Source organism: Fringilla coelebs (assembly GCF_963513975.1).
Source record: "Fringilla coelebs genome assembly, chromosome: 11".
Taxonomy (NCBI): domain Eukaryota; kingdom Metazoa; phylum Chordata; class Aves; order Passeriformes; family Fringillidae; genus Fringilla; species Fringilla coelebs.
In genome coordinates this window covers 18,899,974-18,919,464 of record NC_140037.1, presented here as the reverse complement: position 1 = coordinate 18,919,464, position 19,491 = coordinate 18,899,974, and positions in this window count along the sequence as shown.

The window sequence follows — 19,491 nt, the reverse complement described above, 5'->3', positions numbered from 1 at the left end:
AAGGGGGTGTGACATCAGTCCATCCCCCCCTCCTTGTGCCAGCCTGAGGCTGATGTTGAAACCTCCTTTCTGCCATGGAAGAGCTTGGGTGGAGAAAAATTCAAACATGAACATTTTGGAGTTTTTATTTTCCCCAATTTCACAAAAAAAAAAAAAAAAAAAAAGTCCTATTCCCCGCCTTCCTGGTTTTGATGAAAGACTCTGAAAACACGATTTCCCCCATCTCTTTTATGTGTAGGGGAAGTGTTGGCCATTTTCTGACCAGTCTCGCTCCCTTTTCCCTCCTCCCGTTTTTCCTTATCACGGCTGAGCCTGCTCCCCACGTGCCAGGGCTGTGACATTGGCCCCAGGTGGCAGAACCCACACCAAGAGTGAGAAAAAGGAGGACATGGAAGTAGTTTTATCTCCCGAGATGGATGTTAACACCCCACCCAAGGATGATGTAGAGAGGAAAAATACAAGGAAAGAGCCCAGGAAAGGGGGATCCAGAGCTGCCGGGGGGAGGAGGGGGATCACCAGGATGGATTTGAGGTGCTGCTGGGTGGCGCTGGTCTCACTTGCCTGGCGGAGACTTTGGCATCCAGGGGCGATGGGGCTGCTTTGGCAGCGAACACCTGCGGGGCTGGGCCAGGGAAAACAAAGGTGAGGCGTGGGATGAAGGGCGAGGGGTTCGCGGGGTCGGCCGGCTCCTTATCTTCCACACTGTTTACTCCAAGATTAACCCGAGCTTGCAAGATGCGAAAGTCCAAGGAAAAGCGAGGCTGGTTTGGGATGATCGGGGGCCTCTCCCCCTTCCCCTGGTGGGATGGCCGCGCTCTCCAGGAGGGCTGGAGTTTAAAGTCCAGGCGATTGCAGGGTGATTTACGACTCATTATTCTCTGGTGCAAGAGCTGGTTAATGAGCAATCAGGGGTTGGGCAGGCGCGGGGGAAGGGGGAATTGCGGGGCATTCCCCTGGGGAAGGGGCTTCTCTCCCAGGGGCTTCTCTCCCGGCTCACCCCGGGCCGGGAGCAGCGCACAGCGCTGGGAAGGCACGGGAAGCCCATTCCCAGCCCCCTCAGCTCAAGGACAGGGCAAAGAATTCCTGGATCTTTTCCATGTTTTACACACCCCCTGCCACCACGTTTAGCTGTTTCCCCATTACTTTCCAATCATGCGAGTTATCAGGAGCCCATTTATCTGATAATCTGGGACTTGGAATTATTCCATGTTTTTGTAGTACGTGATAACACTTCCCATCCTGCTGACTCCATCAATTTGTCTGGAATGGTGTGGACGGCAGCAGGAAGCATTCCTGGAGGAAGGTCTCCCAAACCTGGCCAGAACCAGCCGGATTATGGCAAAACCTGGGAGAGAGGGAGGCGGCTCCGCTTCACTCCTTGCTCCCAGCCAGGCGGCCATTCCTGCCCGGTGAGGGGCTCTCACCCCCAGCGGGGTCTTGGAAGAGTTAGGATGGAACAAGAGGATTCCCTGCACCCCGTGCCCTCAGGCCTGCCCTTCCCCACAGAGTGCGGCACAAACATTAGCAGATAAAAAATCCCAGAAGTGAACCCCAGGGCAGGGAGGGAGGGGAAAGGGAAGCTGAGCCAGACCGGCAATGCCTTGGGAAGGCGCCGCAGGGAATGGCTGTGCCTGGAGCATCCCAAATCCCTGCCAAATCCAGGGCAGGAGCGGGGCAAGGCAGCCCCTGGTTGACCCCAGCCCTCCTGCAGGGTTGTGGATCCCGCCTGACTGGAAGGTTCTGGAGCTCCCATGCGCATTCCCAAAGCTTTGATTCCTCTCCGGAGCATCCCGCGGGCCAGCCTGTCCCAGCAGGGCAGGGGACAGCCGCTCTGTGGCTCGGGGGACAGGGCCCAGCATCAATCACTGCCCCCGGAGGGCTCGGACGATGTGCTGCCCACGGGTCACCGCCCGCGGCCAAAGGGCACTGCCCGGGGTCTGGCTTTGCTCTGGGAAGGGGCTCTGGAATAACAACGGCCCCTGCTCGGCTCATCCCACCTGCAGGGAGCCTGTCCGTGGGGCTGGGACAGCCCCGGGGCTCGGATCAGTGCCGCGAGAGATTCCCAGAGGGATTCCCAGCTGCTCTCCGTGTCACAGGAGCCACGGGGCAGCCGGGGGGAGATTCCCTGCCTGGGCTGCCTGCAGGGGATGCTCTGCTGAAGGTGTGGGGGGCTCTCCTGTCAGCAGTTTTCCCCTATTGATGTGGGATGTCAGGCAGAGCTGGTGGGGCACATATTTTGGAGATGCCGAGCAAGGACTCCCATATTTCCCTTGCATCCATGACTCCATTAAAGCAGCTTTCAGCTCAAAGGTCAGCACAAACCCTCGGCTTCACTCTGTGTCTCAGCTGCAGCGTCCCCAGCCCTGCAGCCGGGACCGAAGAGTCTGTCCCAGCCACCGGGGTGGCAGCGGTGACACCAGAGCTGCTGCCACCACAGGCTGCAAGTGGCTGGTCGGGGGAGAGGCAGGAAAAGCAGAGCCCAAATCCCGAGATCCAGGAGTGCTGGGGGAGACAGCCGGCTCCTCCCTCCCAACCCCTCCTGTTTTGTCTGGGCTGCAGCTGTGGGGAGCGAGCAGAAAGTGGCGGAGCAGGGACAGAGGGCCCAAATCTAATTTAAGTCGGTGCATTAGGCCAGGGATTATTTGGCTCAGGGGCTGCTGGCTGTGAGCAGGATCCCGGGGAAGCGCTCGGTTTGGGATGTCGGGAAGAGCTACCACTCCCCAGGCCTGGGTCGGATACACTGTAATTAATATCAGCGAGGAATTAGGAGGGATTTGGAGGCAGAATGGCCTGAGATTAAGCCAAACAGCAACGTGAGCTCAGCTTTGTTAGAAATCCCCTTCCTAGAGGACCGGTGCTCTCTCACAGCAGCAGGGCTGGGAGGCTGCCAGGAGCTGTCCCCCCTGTCCCTGGTCACCCAGGGACCATGCACAGTCCTGGGATCCCCATCCTGCACCCACAGCCCAAGGCATCGCCCGCAGGGTGGGGAAGGGCTCAGAGCCCTCGCATGGTGCTTCAGAAGCTTTTCTTAGTGGCCTTTCTTAAGTCCCCTCTGACGAGGGCAGAACAATCCTCTCTTCCTCCCCAGGGATCAGATATCAGGGAGTTAAGCAGGAAACAGGATCCAAATCCTCCAGTTCCTCTCTGAGCTGCCTCTTACACAATTGGGTGCCTCCAGGATGGTCCCTCTGCCTGATCCTGTCCCTCTGTCACCCCTCACCCGTGTCAGGTGACAGCTGGAGCATAGCAGGGTGGCTCTTCTGTGGGATCAGAGAGTTGGTGCTACTTTTGGGGACTTTTGGGCTATTTTGCAATCCAGGACATTGCAGAGAGCCCAGGCTGCAGGTCCAGAGGCAGGAGAGGAGGAGGAGGAGGAAGGTGGACGCTGGGACTGCTTTACCCAGAGAAATCCTCATGCTTGAGCCAGCCACACTTTTGGGATCACTGTGACCCCACTGGCTGTGGAATTACACCAGAGCAGGAGGAGAGGGCCTTCCTGCTCCCCCAGCCCTTGGCCCTGCTGGTGCTCCAGGGGCATCACACCCCAAATTCCTGCAAGATGGAGCTGCAGGACCAAGTTCCAGGATTGATTTCCACATCTTGCTCCTTGCTCGTGCCCAGGTGCTCTCCCCACAACCCAGCAGCCCCAGCTCTCCCTGCCCTGGATTCTCCCAGTCCTTCCTCTCACACGTTTGGCCCAGGCTCTCCTTCCCTGTGCCAAAGTCAACATGGCCATGGTCACAGCCCGGTGGTGGCAGTCCCCAGCAGCCCATGGACAGGTAGGAAATAAATAATGTCAGGAGATAAACAGAGCAAACACGGCCTGGGCTGCTGCATTTCAGACAATATTTGCAGACCAGGTGTGTCCACCCCACCCACCTGAGTCACCCCGAGCAGGGTGTGGCAGAGGGGTGGTGCCCTGCCGGGGGTGCAGCCCCTGCTTTCCCCAGCTCTTCTGCTCTGTGCCCTTAAAGGGGCACCCAGAGCACCCCTGGGTCTGTTCAGGGGAGTGTTGCCCCCTCAGCAGACCCCTCTGGTCCTCTGCATGGATCACCCTCACCAGGGTGGATGTCAGGAAAATTGGGGGCCCCACAGCACCCTGAGGATTCCTTGGGAGATCGTGGAATCACAGGATGGTCTGGGCAGGAAGGAGCCTTAAAGATGATATTGTTCCAAACCCCTGCCATGGACAGGGACAGCATCCACTAGCCCAGGTTGCTCCAAGCCCCATCCAACCCGGCCTTGGACACTTCCTGATGCTCCTTCTGGAGCTCCCAGTGCAAGGTGATGCTTGGTTCAAAGGAACTTTCACTTCCTTGAACCAGGAACTGAGTTTCCAGAACATCCAAGAGGTTGAGGAGCATTGAGGGACCTCAGCTGACCCTGGTGAACCCACAGCCAGCAGCAGGAGCAGCAGGAGCTGCTGGTGTGTCCAGGAGTTATCCCAGAGCAATCTGGGTTTATCCTGCCTTGCTCCCAGCTTTACCTTTTCCTTCTCTCCTCACATCTGGCCACATGTGGCTGTGTCACTGCCGCACCCGAGCCTGCAGACTGTGTGTTCCCTGCTGGATGAGGGAAGGGCCTGAAGTGTGGATCACATCCCAAATCCAGCTCTTGGTGTGGCAGTGACAGATCTCTGGATCCAACAGGGAGCTTGGAAGGGGCTGGTCACTCTGGCACAGCCTCCAGGGGTGTGCAGAGAGATCCCAGGAGATGCCAAGCTGCCCCATGGTCCTGCTGGGCTGGTGAGGGACGGCTCCTCTCTTCCAGGAGAGGCTTGGATGTGGCAGAGGTGCTTCTCCTGCTCCTTCCCAGCTCTGCCATGGCATAATTCCCACAGAGCTGGTGGGGCTGCCCTGACATCCACGGGGTGACTCTGCTCCACCACAGCCACATCTCGGGATGCTGCACCTCCACTCTCCATCATGGTAGCTCCAGGGTGTGGCACAGCAAAGGGACACTTCCCTTCCTCCCTCCTGGTTTGGGCTGCCTGGAGAGGTCAGTATTTCATGGATGCGCTGTAAAAATCAGAGCACTTGGGAAAACTCACAAAACAGGGCTGAATTCCTTAAAAAAAAAAAATCATTTGGGAAATTCCTTGAAGCATCATGAAGTGCAAAGGAAAAAAGTCCTGCAAAGCACAATGAAAAATTTTTTTTTAATCACCAGGAAAATTCCTAGAATTCCTCATTTGAGGAATTTCTAGAAAAAGGTGGAAGAATCTGAGAAAAGTCTTTGGCTGAGGTTTTCTGGATGGAGAAGTTTCTCAAAAGTATTTGGAGAATTTCATACCAATATCCTAGACTAAAGAATTTCTTGAGAGCCCTTGTGGGAGTCTTTGAATTCATTGGGATGCTCCTAGACAGGTTGCTGATAAGGAAATGCCAGAAAACTTCCGGGAGAGAGAAAACTCACGGGAAAAATGGAAGATTCTGGGGAAGTTTCTAGGTGGAGGAAAGTCAGGGAAGCTCTAGGGCATTCCTTGAAATGTTTCAGATTGGAGAAGTCTTATGAAGCCCTTGAACATTCCTGGAAATGTTCTAGATACAAGTAATGGGAAATTCCTAGGAAGCCTTCAAGCTGCAAGAAAGGAACGTGCCCTCCCCAAATTCAAGGGACAAAACCCTACAGGAGCTGTTGTGCTGTGGATGCCAAGAAAGCTCCAGGAATTTCCCAGGAGGTTCCAGGTGAAGGACTCAAACATGTGCCCACCCTGGCTCTCTTTACTTTCCATCCCAGCTCTGGCAGGATTTGCCTGGAGCTGATCCTGTTTTTCTCACAGATGCAGAGCTGACCCTGCAGATCTGATCTCGGGGTGGTGAGCAGTCTCCACTGATGACAATTCCCACACCTCCATGAAGCCACCTGGAAAAGCATCAAATCCATTATCCAAGGATCCTGTTGTCAATGTTCCCATTCCGAACCTCTATAACTTTAACTTATTTGTCTCTTTACCCCCTTTTCCCCAGCTCATTTTCACTCCCTCCACACAGGTGTTATCCCAAACCCTGGATCCATGTGATCCTTTCCATCCCCTCATTCCCTGGCATGGATCCGTCAGAGAGGCAAGAGATGAAGGAAAAAAAGGACATTTCCCCTTTTGTTCTCTTTCCTTGCTCCAAGAGTTCTTAATATTCCACTTGCCTCTTTTGACTCCTGCTAATCATGGAAAGGAGGCCTTCAAAGGGGCTCGGCAGCGTCTCCGAGATCTCGTTAAATCCCAGTAATTGCTGATACGGAGCCGCTGCGCGTGTCCGGGTGGGGGAAAAGCTTTTCATGTTCATTACTCTGCAATTATGAGCAGGGAAGTTCATCTGCCATTTTATTGCTCTGCTCCATACGATCATTCCATTCCCCGGCAACTCCTCAGTGCCAGGAGTAATTTGGAGCTGCTCCAAAGTGCTTGGCTCTGCTCTTCCCTCTCCTGGATCATTTTGGGGGGCACCAGAGGAGGCTTCTGGCCAAACTCCTGTGGGACCTTGTTCAAAGTCTTCTCTCCTGCACAAACAGGCGGTTCCCCAAATCCTGCCATCCTCAACCAGGGATTAACATTCCCATTTATCCCTGGGCTGCTCTTGCCTCACCATCCAGGGCTGAGTGACCTTGCAGAGACCTTTGAGAAACCCCAAATATTGCAACTTCTTTGCTCCAAGCCTTCTCCAGGAGCTCAATTACTCTAATTAAGGTCATGTTACAGCATGGCCGGTGTGGACACACCAGCCCCAGGACTGCCAGGGCTCGGTGCTCATCCCACTTTTCTCCTGGAGGCTGGAGACTTGGCAGGTCTCTATCCCAAGCAGTGCATGAGCTGGGTGACCTGGAAATTCATGGACACCTTCAGCTGAGGCAGGAGGGATGATCCTTAGAACCACAGAAGCCTTCTGGGACTGTGCAGTCCAACCTTGTCCCAGCACTGCCAAGGCCACCACTGACCATGTCCCCAAGTGCCACATCCACGTGGCTTCTAAATCCCTCCAGGGATGAGGACTGTGCCAGGGCTGGACAACCCTTTCCATGAGGAATTTTCCCTGATATCCAAGTAAACCTCCCCTGGCCCGGACTTGAGGCTGTTACATCCCTTATTCCCTGGGAGCAGAGCCTGACCCCCCCAGCTGCCTCCTCCTGTTGTGCAGAGCCTCCTTTTCTGAAAACTGAGCCCCACCAGCTCCTTCAGCCACTTCTGGTGCTCCAGACTCTTCCCCAGCTCCATTCCCTCCCTGGACATCCTTCAGCCCCTCCATGCAGCAGCACAAGAGCAGCAGAAGGTGGAGAGGGATTTGGGAAAAGCTCTTTGGACTTGACAAAAGCTCTTGAGGTGCTGCTGATGGCCCTGGTTCCTTCGGCCAACACCTGCCAAGGTCGGACAACTGGAAGGAAGGGGGTGGCCAAAGGGCCTCTTTTGATCCAGTTTTTTCCCCTTCTTGAGTGAGGAGTTTGATGGGAATTGGTTTAAAGTAAACAGAGGAGTCCTTGCAGGGCTGGCAGGATCCGCCGGGGTTGGCGCTGCCCCGGACAGCGAGGGTGAGGCGTGGGATAATTCCCAGCATCCATAGGATGTTAGTTTTCAGACTTCATCAATAAGACTCTTCTCCTGCGGCTCCCCAAAATGTTTATGGAAGAGATACAGGAAGGGAGGAAGATCAAACCTGCTCTGGCGAGGCCTTGCTGGCTTTATCTGTGGTTTATGAGGTGACCAGACCTTGGCGGCTCTGTTTTAACTTGTTTTGATCTGGCCGTGCTTTATGACGATTATTCTGAAATGTTTTGACAGGCACGAGCCTCACCCGTCTGGGCTGCTCTGCTGGGAGTTCTGGGGCAGTGCTCCCACAGCCTGGCTTTTCCACAAAAACCCAAAAATTCACAGGGGGAGATGATGCCTGTCCCGAGGATGCGGCACCCGTGTCCACCTGGGAAGACTTGACTTGCTCTTGGTCCTTCTCTCTGCTGCAGCCTTTGTGGGGTTTGCTGGTAGTGCCTTTCTGAACTTTGGGAATGGTTTTCCAACAGATGTTTGGGCTCTCGTGTTGCATTTTTGGTTTTTGCCCCAAAACAGTCTCTCGTTCGCACACATTTAGTACTTTTAGTTAAAGAATTCCCAGCTGCAAACCACATTTCTTGGAGTATCCTTCCTTTGTGTTTCCAGTGAAAATGGGAACATTTCAATAAATCATTCTTGGGTTCTTTTTAAGTTTTTTTATGGGCAATACTTGGAGCTGCTGGCTGGATTTGAGGACAAGTCAGATGTGCCTGTCTGGAGGGCGGTGGGGTGAGCTGAGCTGGGCTCCCAAGGCCAAGGGAGATGTGGGAAGATGCCGGCGGTTCCCAGGGATCAGCAGGATTACATCAGAGGCAGCACCTTCCCACCTCCTGTTTACAGTCCTTCCAGCCAGGTCTCCATCTCAGAGTCCTCAGGAGCTGGAGCCTGGAAATAATCATGAAATCACAGGAAATAATCATGGAATCTCAGCATGGTCTGGGTTGGAAGTCACCTTAAATTCCATTGTGTCCCACCCTCTGCTGTGGACAGGGACACCTTCCATTATCCCAGGCTGCTCCAAGCCCTGTCCACCCTGGCCTTGGACACTTACAGGGATCCAGGGGCAGCTCCAGCTTCTCTGGGCAACCTTCAGGCACTGGAAGGGGCTCTGAGCTCTCCCTGGAGCCTTCTCCTCTCTTGGTGAGTGCCCCCAGCTCTCCCAGCCTGGCTCCAGAGGTGCTCCAGCCCTTGGAACAGCTCCATGGTCTCCTCTGGACTCTCTCCAGCAGCTCCAGGTCCTTTTTGTTTTGGGGGGCAGCTCTACAGGTGGGGTCCCACCTGATCAGGACAGAATTCCCCCCTCCCTACTTCCCACACAGGGGATCAACCCAGGCCTTGGAGGGTTCTGGGGTCCCTGGGGGCTGAGCAGGCTCCAGCCACGGGCTGGTCCTGCTGGGTGTGCCCAGCCCTGCTGCTGGAAGCTTGGCATTGGCTTATCCCTATCCAGGATCCTGATTCCTACTGGGAATTAGGGATGTGATGCCCTCAATGGGGTCTCTCCTCTCCTCTCACCTCTGATGGACTAAACCTGCCCCTCTTTGCCATTTGCCTCTTGGGGCAGTTGCGAGGGACTAGAAGATGAGGGTAAAATTGCCTCCTGCTAATTTATGCAGATTCCCTCCCCTCTCCCTGGGCCCTGCTGACCATTCCCCTCGGGGCCATGCCCACCGCCCACCCTTGGCAGTGCCCTGTTCCCTGAGCATCCCATGCCACGGGATTTGGGATGCCCTTTCTGGCCAATCCACCCTGGGATGCGAGGGCAGAGGCAGTGGGGAGGCAGCACATCCCTGCACGAGCCCAGGTGGGAGGAGGATGGGCCCAGGTAGAAGGAGGATGAGCCCAGGTGGGAGGAGGATGAGCCCAGGTGGGAGGAGGACAATCCCAGGTGGGAGGAGGATGGGTCCAGGTGGAAGGAGGATGAGCCCAGGTGGGAGGAGGATGGGCCCAGGTGGGAGGAGGATGAGCCCAGGTGGAAGGAGGACAATCCCAGGTGGAAGGAAGATGAGCCCAGGTGGGAGGAGGATGGGTCCAGGTGGAAGGAGGATGGGTCCAGGTGGAAGGAGGATGGGCCCAGGTGGGAGGAGGATGGGCCCAGGTGGGAGGAGGATGAGCCCAGGTGGAAGGAGGACAATCCCAGGTGGAAGGAAGATGAGCCCAGGTGGGAGGAGGATGGGTCCAGGTGGGAGGAGGATGAGCCCAGGTGGGAGGAGGATGGGCAGGCAGCGAGCTGAGGCCGTGTTTGCATCTCCGTGGGTGTTTTCTTCATTAAAATGCTGTGGGAAGAGGTTGCCTCGCCTGCCTCCGTGTTTGCTGCTCCTGAGCTGGAAGCAAGAGCCCTTTGTCAGGGAGAGTGGGAAGGAGTTTTGGCAGGAAGGGCTTTTCACGGGCTGCCCTCCCAGGGTGTGTGGCAATGGTTGTGGCTGTGGCCGCTGCCCATGTGTACCGAGACTTTGGCAGGGGACTTTGGGACAGTGTGGGTTTGATTTGGGCTACCCCAATGGCAAAGCTCAATGTCCCTTTTAATGGCCAAAGCCCTCTCTGCGTCTGTCACCTGAGTTTCTGAGCACATCTCTCTGAGGAGCCCTCCATCCCCCTTATCTGCTGTGGGTGGTTACTGCCAGGAATTATCATCTGCCTCAGAATTGCTTTGATCTGCTGCTCCCGGAAAAGGAAAACACGCGTTTTCTCTCTTTATTTTATTTTAAGCATCGTTTATCAGTGTAGCAACACCTTTAGGTGAAGGGGCTTGTGGGCAGGGCCCCCAAACCTCTGAGGAAAAGGCTTGGGAGCCCCTGGAAGGATGGGATGGCTCAGGATAGGGGTGGAAGGGACCCACTGTGCCCCCCAGGGCGGGAGGTCTCACACAGCTGGGCATCCATCGGGCTCCTGATGCTCTCCCGATGCTCTCTGTGCCTCCAGGCAGGGTTTGCCAGCCCTGGACGTGCCTTGGAGGCAGCGCTGAAATGGATGCTGTTCACTGAGCTCCTTAATTGCTTTTAGTTGTAGACTTATTAAAGAACAAGATTTAAATAACGTCAGGGGGAGGAAGGAAAAAACACCTCAATAAAAACAAGCTGAAGGAGGGAGAGGAGAAGCTTCCCGTGGTGCCAAGCGGGAGCTACCCGGGAGGAGTCATCAGCAAAGGCTTCCAGGTTTCCTATTTTTCCTCCAAATCTGCTTTGAGTTTAAGCAAATCCCCCAAGATTGCCCATGAATAGTCATGCGGGAGCTGCCCTTGCCTGTGCTCCAGCCGCTATCCCAAAAAAACCAGATTCCTGGCAAAAGGGAGATGAGAAAAAGCACCAGGTTTTCCTTGAATATTCCTCATTATTCGGGCAAGGCTTGCAGACACTTGTGCTGAGATCTGATAGGAAAAGATTTGCCCAATTATGGAATGGAAACGGTGCCGGGGGTCGCAGCCAAGGGGGAGGGAGCGGCTGCCGAGGCTCCGCCGGCCCAGCCCGGGCACGACGCCCCTGCCAGGCAGGGAGAGCTGCCCCTGCCCCTCCTGGCACAGCCCCGCCCGTGTGGGTGTCAAACTGCGAGCAAAAAAATCATCCCGAGCACCTGGGGGAAATCCAGCAGCCAAAAGGAGCCAAAACACAGCGGGAAAGCTTCCCTTGATCACCCCGTGGTGTGCTCAGGGGTGGGGGAACGGGAGATGAATCCCAGGTTTGCCCTGAGTGATGGAGGCAGATGGTAGGGTTCATCCCAAGAAAACACCCCAGGAAGGGCGCTGGGAGAGGAACTCGTGGGGTCTCCTTGGGCTGATTGGGATCATGGCAGGAGGCGGGATGAGGGTGCTCAGGAACCCAGCACCAGCTGGTGGCTCTTGGCTCATCCTGGGGCTCTCAGTGGGATGAAGGATTCACTCAGGGTTTGGAATTCACCCCAGATTGCCTCATCTTTGCTTGGTGGGAAAGACCTTTCCCCCAAGGAATTTTCCAGAAGTTACTCTGGATGTGGATGTTGGGATTTCAAATATCAAAGGAACAAAAAGCCCTGGCTCATGTGTTTCTCTCCGCTGCATCCGGTAATTCCACCAGCCGTCCCCTTTCCGTGGAATTCGGTTTTTTCAGTGAAAAGGCAGGAGGAAAATGGCTCAAAGAGGGGGTAAATGGCAAAAAAAAAAAAAAAAAAAAAAAAAAAAAAGGGGGAGAAGAATGAGAGGGTGAATGAGAAGGAAATGGGAGAATGGGATGCTGGCAGGCCAGGAGCTCCTGCACCTCTGGAGCCAAATGCTCTGGGCTTGGGGTCCCTTTCCTCTGTGCTGAACCCTAAACTGCCCGGTCTGATCCCAGAAATTCTTTTACCCCCTGAAGTGGGGGAGGACAAGGAAAGCAGGGATGTCTCTCGGCTCTCAGAGATGTCCCTTGGCCCACAGAGGGGTCCCTCGGATGACCAGGGTGTCCCTGCGGAGCCGGGAACGGCAGCCGGAGCCGGGAATGGCTGCGGGAGCGGGCAGGGAAGGGGCTCGGCCGCACGGGGCCGGTCCCTGCCGTAGCTGCAGCTCGTTAAAGTCTGGCTGGAGGCGAGAGAGATCCCTCGATAAAGATGTGAAGCGAAATCGAGGGTAAGTACAGTAATCTCCTAACTTCCCACCGGGGTGTGAGCGCCCAGGTTGTAAATAGGCTGGAATCAAAGACTCATAAACCATGCAAATTGCTCCGTGTGTGTTTGTCTGTCTCCTTCCCATGTCTTTGCCCCTCACCTCCTTCCTCTGAGTCTCTATCTCTCTATCTCTCCGCTTTCCATGAGCTCTGCTCTGCTCCCGACGAGCCTGTTCGGGCGAGGGAGGGACGCTTTAAAAGGCATTTTTGTGGTTCTGGGCAGCAAGTCAAAAAAAAATCTGCTTTTTTTCCCCCCCTGCCACCCTGCCCCCCCTCCCCATTCCAGACTCAGGGACACGTCACCCCAAACCTCCACAGCCATCAAAATAAACATTAATTAAGATATTTCCCGTGATCTTCACTGTCACAAATTACCAGCCCCACAAAAGCAGCGATGCAACTGCTCAGGATGTTCAGTTTATCCCTTTTTGTGATTGCTGGGAGATAAAAGTGAATTTCTCCACTTTCCTCTTCTGCCTTTCAGCCCATCCTGCTCAGCCCAGGGAGCCTTCAGTGGCACCACGGGGCTGCATCCCCATGGAGCGAGGCCTGAGAGGGAATCATGGAGCCATGATCCACCCAAACAGGAGGATTACAGAGCCTTGTGCTCTGTGGGAAGCTGGGATCCCCTCCTGGGTGCAGGGGGATCGGGATGGGGTGTGGGAACGTGAGGATGCAGGGATGCAGTGGTGTTGGGATGCTGGGATGAGGGGAGCAGGATGGCAGGGAATGCTGGGGTGTGGGATGAGGGGATGCAGAGGATTGTAGGATCCAGGGAGGCAGGGAGGCAGGGATGCAGGGCCACAGGATGCAGGGGATTACAGGATTCAGGGGGGCAGGGATGTGGGCGTACAGGGATGCAGGGGCACAGGGATGATGTGAAATACAGCACAGGGGTGCAGGTGGGGATGCAGGGGATTAGAGGGGAGACAGGATGCAGTGGCAAAAAGGCATTTAGGGGCACACAGATGCAGGGATGCAGGGGCACAGGATTGCAGGAGTGCAGGGGATATAAGAGTGCAGGGGTGTGTGGGTGCACGACTGAGGATGCAAGGCTGCAGAAACACAGGGCTGCAGGGTGGATTCAGGACACGGGGATTGCAGGAGTGCAGGGCACAGGGGTGCAGCAGTGAGGGGTCCAGGGGGGCTGGATCTCCTGTCCTGGCTCCCGCAGCTGCCCGGGAAGCAGCGTGGGCCGCCCGGAGCAGGCCGGCTGCCAGGAGCCGGAGCTGGCAGGGCAGGGTGGGGAAGCAGGAAAGGGAGCCCCGCTCCTCCTCCCCTCGGGGGGAGCTGTGGCTCTCGGCGGGAGGCTTGTGAGTACACACAGACTCTCTGGAGCCTCCCATGTAAATCCTGGCAGGACGCAGCCAGCTCTGAGCTCATTCACGTGAGATCACCGGCTGGTTCGGGGCACGGGGTGGGGACGCGCCGGGAGCTCGGCGGGACCCTGTCCCGGGGACTGCCCGCCGCTTGGGAGCTGCGAGAAGAGCTCAGCCCATCCAAGCCCTCTCCCTACAGGTCCCTCTTACAGCAGCACCGTGCCCGTGTGGCCGCAGACAGCATTCCCCAACCTCTGCAGACAGCTGGCACGAACCTGCTGTCACACCCGGGTGCTCCAGCTCTGATCCTGGGCATGGCATGTGTGGCACTCACTGGGGATGGCAGGTGTGACACTGGGGATGAGCCCTGGCACTGGGGATGGAAGGTCTGGCACTGGGTATCAGGTGGGACCCTTGAGATGGGAGACAGGACACTGGAGGAGGCAGGTGTGACACGGGGAATGGCAGGCCTGACCCTAAGGATGGCAGGACTGGGAGTGGGAATGGAAGGTCTGGCACTGGGGAACAGGTCTGACACTTGGGATGGGAGCTGTGACCCTGGGAATGGCAGGTCTGACCCCGAGGACGGTGAGTTTGACCCTGGGGATGGAAGTTGTGACACTGAGGGTGGAAATTGCGACACTGGAAGTGGATGGTCTCATCACAGGGATGGCAGGTGTGGCCCTGGGAATGGCAGGTGTGGCACTGGGAATGGACGATCCGGCTTTGGGAATAGCGGGTCTGACGCTGAGGACAGCAGATCTGGCTCTGGGGACAGCCGCACTTGGATTTTGCCCCCCGGCCGAAGAGCGGCGGCCACAGCAGGTGATGGAGCAGCCCCGGGAGCGGCGATGCCTCGGGCACATCCATCGGCAGCCGCGTGTCCCGGCACAGCCTCGGGCTCCCTGCACTCCCCCTGGGGCAGGACACAGCCCCGGGTCACCTCCTGCTCCTCTGCCACCACTCCGCCGCCTTTCCTTTGGTGTTCGAGCCCTGCGGGAGCTTTGTCTGCCGTTGCGACTTCCCCCGGCCGCTGCCGCTCCAAAGAAAACAGATCCATGTGTTTGAAAATCTCAGCTTACACAGCATTCCTCCAGCTTCTGCTCCTTTTTGGGGCTTCTCCTTCTTTCTCTGGCTCGCTGACCTGAAAATGCACTTTGTGCTTTCCCTGGGAGAGGTGGTTGAGGAGAGCTCCGGCATAGCTGCATATTAAACCCCTCGGATTTTCCCGAGGTGCCGCCGCCGCGCTCCCGCTCCAACAACTTTTTAATCACTCGCCCCAGATAGACCCGATTAGATTTATTTTTTTTCCCCCGCGAACAAAACCATGGAGTTTCCTGCGCTCCTTTCTGGCTGTTTAGGCCCCTTTCATGTCTCCTTGCCTGTGGTAGGACGGCCGGCCCCGCGCACCGGGACAGCGGCGGGAATTTCAGCGGGAATTCCAGCGACAAGCGGCTTATCTTCGCTGCCAGGTCATTAACGAGCTGGTGGTGCCTTTTGCAGGTCATTAAGAGGGATGTTAAGGAATGACCTCGGCAGTGTCCCCTTGGTTATTCCCGCCTCCTCCAGCAAGCTCTGCATGAATAGATATATTGCTACCTCATATATATATATATACATACATATATATATATACATACATATATATATATACACACACATACATAAAATATGTATATAAACATGTATAAATATGCATATATAATATATTAAAATGCAACAATTCCTTTATCATGTATAAATACAGGAAATCTATATATACCCACATATAAATATATACTATATACACACACACGTGTATATATATATATACACATTAATATATATCTATACATGTTTCTTTCCCCACCATATTCCTCCTGTAATCTCCCACTGTGCCGTTCAGAGCTGCTCCTTCTCCAACCAATTTGAGGCATTTTTCTGGTATTTTCAACAATAATGGTCAAAGAGCTAAAGGCAGCTCCTGAGCCCGTCTCACCCCTCACCTTTGTTCTTACAAGAGTGAGCTGATTCATTTCTGGCGGGGTTTTGGGATGCACTGCTTGATTTTCTGGGAATATCTGGATGCTCAGGACCCCTCTGTTGCCCTCTCTCCAGGCACCAGCTGCCTGCCAGGGATTTTTCTTGTGTTTTTTGTTGTTCCTTCCCTCTCCCTTTGTCTTCCCCTGGGCACAGCACAAGTCATGGATTTGCTGGAGATGGGGAATGATGTGTCCTGTCCCAGAGAGCAGCGGGAGGGCAGAGCCAGGAGGGAATTCAGCCTCTCACCCATTTCTGTGGCCTCATTCATTGAAGCCAATATTCCTCCCTTCCCAGAGGTCCGGGGGAAAGGGAGCTGCTCCAGTGAGGATGTTTAGGATTAAACCTCTACTCCAGTTCCATTAAAGCTCATGATTAAAGTGCTGGACTCCAGACAATGCTTCCCTGACTTCCCAGCTGCTCCCTCAGCTCCACTTTCCATCTCCAGCCCAACCCCTTTTCAGCCACCTTTGAATTTTCCCCTTTCTTGCAGGGTTTTATTCTTTCCCTTTAATTTTTTTTCAAACCCCAAATCCATGAGTGGCCACTTCTGCAAGCGATAAAAATCTTATTCCCTGCCTTTGGATTTTTTTTCCAGGCAATTGTAGCTTGCAACACCTTAATTATCGCGGCTCTGAAAACCGGTTAAAGATTTTAATACTTCCTTCCCCAGCCTATTATGCAGCGACTTCTCAGCCCCATAAAATGTTCCTCTGGAGCCCCACGGCCTCGTGCTGCTGCATTTCCCTGCTCTATCCTTTCCCCATGGATTAAACACTCCCAGCTCCCCCTCTCCCTCTCCCCTTGGGGCAGGTGGGAAGCGCCCGGATTTCCAGGTGGAAAATGGGTCTTTTTTTCAAATTGAAATCCTATGACACAGCCAGCAAAAATGTTGCATCATTTTAATCAGGCAGCACATCTGCAGAAGGTGCAAGATTCCCGGAGCCTGAGCGCGGGAATGATGGGATAAATCACGGGAAAGGCGAATCCTTGACATCACCTTCATTGCTGGTTTTGATGCTCTGATTTCTCTGCTTCCCTGGCACCCATCCTGCCTGCCTGGCTGGTATTCGACGGGTGCAAGGCTCTTTGGATGTCTCCATGCATCCCAGAAAAAAAATCCCTTTTTTTTTTTTTTTTTTTTTTTTTTTTTGGTTTGGTTTGGTTTTTGCTTTTTGTTTTATAGAAATTTGGGTTAATCACGAATTTTGGTCCCATCTCTGCAGGGCTCCTTGGAAAAGCACTTTCCAGGGAGAGGGGCTGTGCCTCTGCCAGGGTGTTGGGGATCCACGTGCCAGCCCCGGTGGGATCTCATCCCTTTCATCCTAGAAAACACTTAGGGGGAATATCTCCCTGGTCCCACGGTGCCTGTGGGATGAGAGAAGTTTATTCCCCACCGATGTTTTATTTAGGTGAGTTTTAAATAACTCCAGTGCTTTCCTGGGGGAACCATCCCCCGGATTTCTGCACTAAGCACTTTTTCCTGGTGTTCAGCCGAATCTTTCTTTTTCTTTTTTTTTTTCTTTTTTTGTTCTTCGGCTCGGAAATTTCTCAGGTAATTTAAATGTGAAGTGGCTGTGGAATACATTGGGCTGCAGCTCATCACTTGATGAGGGGCTGATTGGGCTCGGAGAGACTCTGCCAGCAGGGAGGGAGGTGGGAGAGCCGGGAATTTTGGGAATGATGCCGGGTGTCACCAGTCCAGTCCTTTTAGAATGGAGCAGGTAGGGGAAAATCACCCAGACCATCCCCAAAAATGTTTTAAAGAGGTTTCTAGGTGAAGAGAGAGGAGAGGGAAGCCAAGAGTCTGGAACCCACACGGTGTGGGAAGGGGGCATGGATTGGGGACGAGGCAGCTCCTGAGCCCCCAAAAAGTGAAGAATTTGGGAATTCAACAATGTCCCTTCTAGTCCCCCACCATTTGCAGGTGAGGGAACAGCAGGTCTGTGGGTGGCTCTTGGATCCCTCATGGAATGAGAGCCTGGAGCAGCACCCCGGGATGCAGCTGGGTGGGAGCTGAGTCCCCCAGAACTCGTGACATCCACATGGGAATGTCCATGCCAGCCCCAGGAGAAGGGAGGGGAGGTGGAAATCCCAGTGACTCCTTATGGAAGCACAGGGATCATCCACCATGCCTGGGATTTTGGGCATGGATGGGGTTTGTGGTCTCCTGGAGCTGCTCAGAGCCCCCTGGGTCAGCCCCCCAGGATATGGATCCCTTCCTTCTCCCACCTGGAGCCCAGCCCAGATCCCGGTGTCCTCAGTGCACCTGAGGCAGGGAACAATTTCCTATTTAATTTATTGGGTTTTTTTATTCCCTGAACCATCCAAGGAATCACCCTGGTTGGTCACCAGGGATTCCTTCTTGTGGCTGGGAGGGAAAACCAGGTGCTCTGCTTCCCTGGGCGGGTGCTTCCAGCTGGGACAGCACCAGGAGGGCTGGGAAGGAGTTTTCCCACTCTCCCACCCCTCCAGGGTGTCCCACTGCCCTGGGTGAGACCTGTTCCCGTTCCACGGGGCCGCTCCCACCTCCAAGTGTTTGGTTTGGTGTCGCTGGCACATTCTGGTGTGGGCAGAGGCCACAATCCGGGTTGTTCCTGGCGTGCCAGGGGTGGCTGTGCCAGGTGTGGAATTCTCCGTGAAGAGGCGACCTTTGGAAGCTCCTGCCTGGCTCAGCTGCGCCTGCCTCACCTGCTCCTCCCCCCGTCCCAAGGATCCACATCCTCCATCCCCCCCCGGCGCTAAACCGATCCCAAAGCGTTCCCAAAGGGATCCTGTGGGGCTGGGCATCATCATCCTCCTCTTTTCCAAAGGATTCCCGGGCTCCCGAGCCCCACCTGAGCCGGAGCCGGGAGAGCGGCATCGCCATGGCAACGGGGCCTGATGTCAGCGGCGGGGATGGAGGGGCAGGAGAGAGGGAACGGGCGGGAACGGGGAACGGGGAACGGGCGGGAACGGGGAACGGGCAGGGAGGGCGGGAACGGGGAACGGGGAACGGGCGGGAACGGGGAACGGGCAGGGAACGGGGAACGGGCAGGGAGAGCGGGAACGGGGAACGGGGAACGGGCGGGAGCGGGGAACGGGCAGGGAGAGCGGGAACGGGGAACGGGCAACGGGCAGGGGATGGGGAACGGGGAACGGGCAGGGAACGGGGAATGGGCAGGGAACGGGGAACGGGCAGGGAATGGGGAACGGGGAATGGGCAGGGAACGGGGAACGGGCAGGGGATGGGGAACGGGGAATGGGCAGGGAACGGGGAACGGGCAGGGGATGGGGAACGGGGAACGGGCGGGAACGGGGAACGGGCAGGGAGAGCGGGAACCGGCAGGAACAGGCGGGAACGGGCGGGGAATGGGCCGGGAGAGCGGGAACGGGCGGGGAACAGGGAACGGGCAGGGAACGGGCAGGGAAAGAAGGAATGGGCAGGGAAAGGGGAACGGGCATGGAACGGGCAGGGAGAGCAGGAATGGGCAGGGAATGGGCACAGAACGGGCAGGGAAGGAAGGAATGGGCAGGGAGTGGGGAGGGAGAGCCAGGAACAGGCAGAGAGAGCCGGGAACGGGCAGGGAACGGGGAACGGGCAGGGAGAGCGGGAACGGGCAGGGAATGCGCATGGAGCGGGCAGGGATCCAAGGCTCCTCTCCCAGGACACAACCAGGTGCTCCAATATATTAAAAAAAAAAAAAAAATCACGTTTTTGGATGTTTTTCTCCTCCTTTCTCAGGTATTTTCCTCTCCTTTGGATCAGGATGGCTCCAAGAGCCCAAATCCTGCTGCTCCCTGTGCCCAGGGAGCCCCACACCTCACATGCCACCCCCAGCTAGGGATTTTCATTGGAACAGATGTAAAAATCACACTTAAACCTCCAATTTGAATAAATTTTATTAATATGGAGCCAATTTGAGCCTGATTGTATAATTTTTTTAATAATTTTCTCAATAGAAACGGAACTGACTCCACCATTTCTTTGAATTTTTGAGCTTTAATTTGAATTATTTTAATAAAA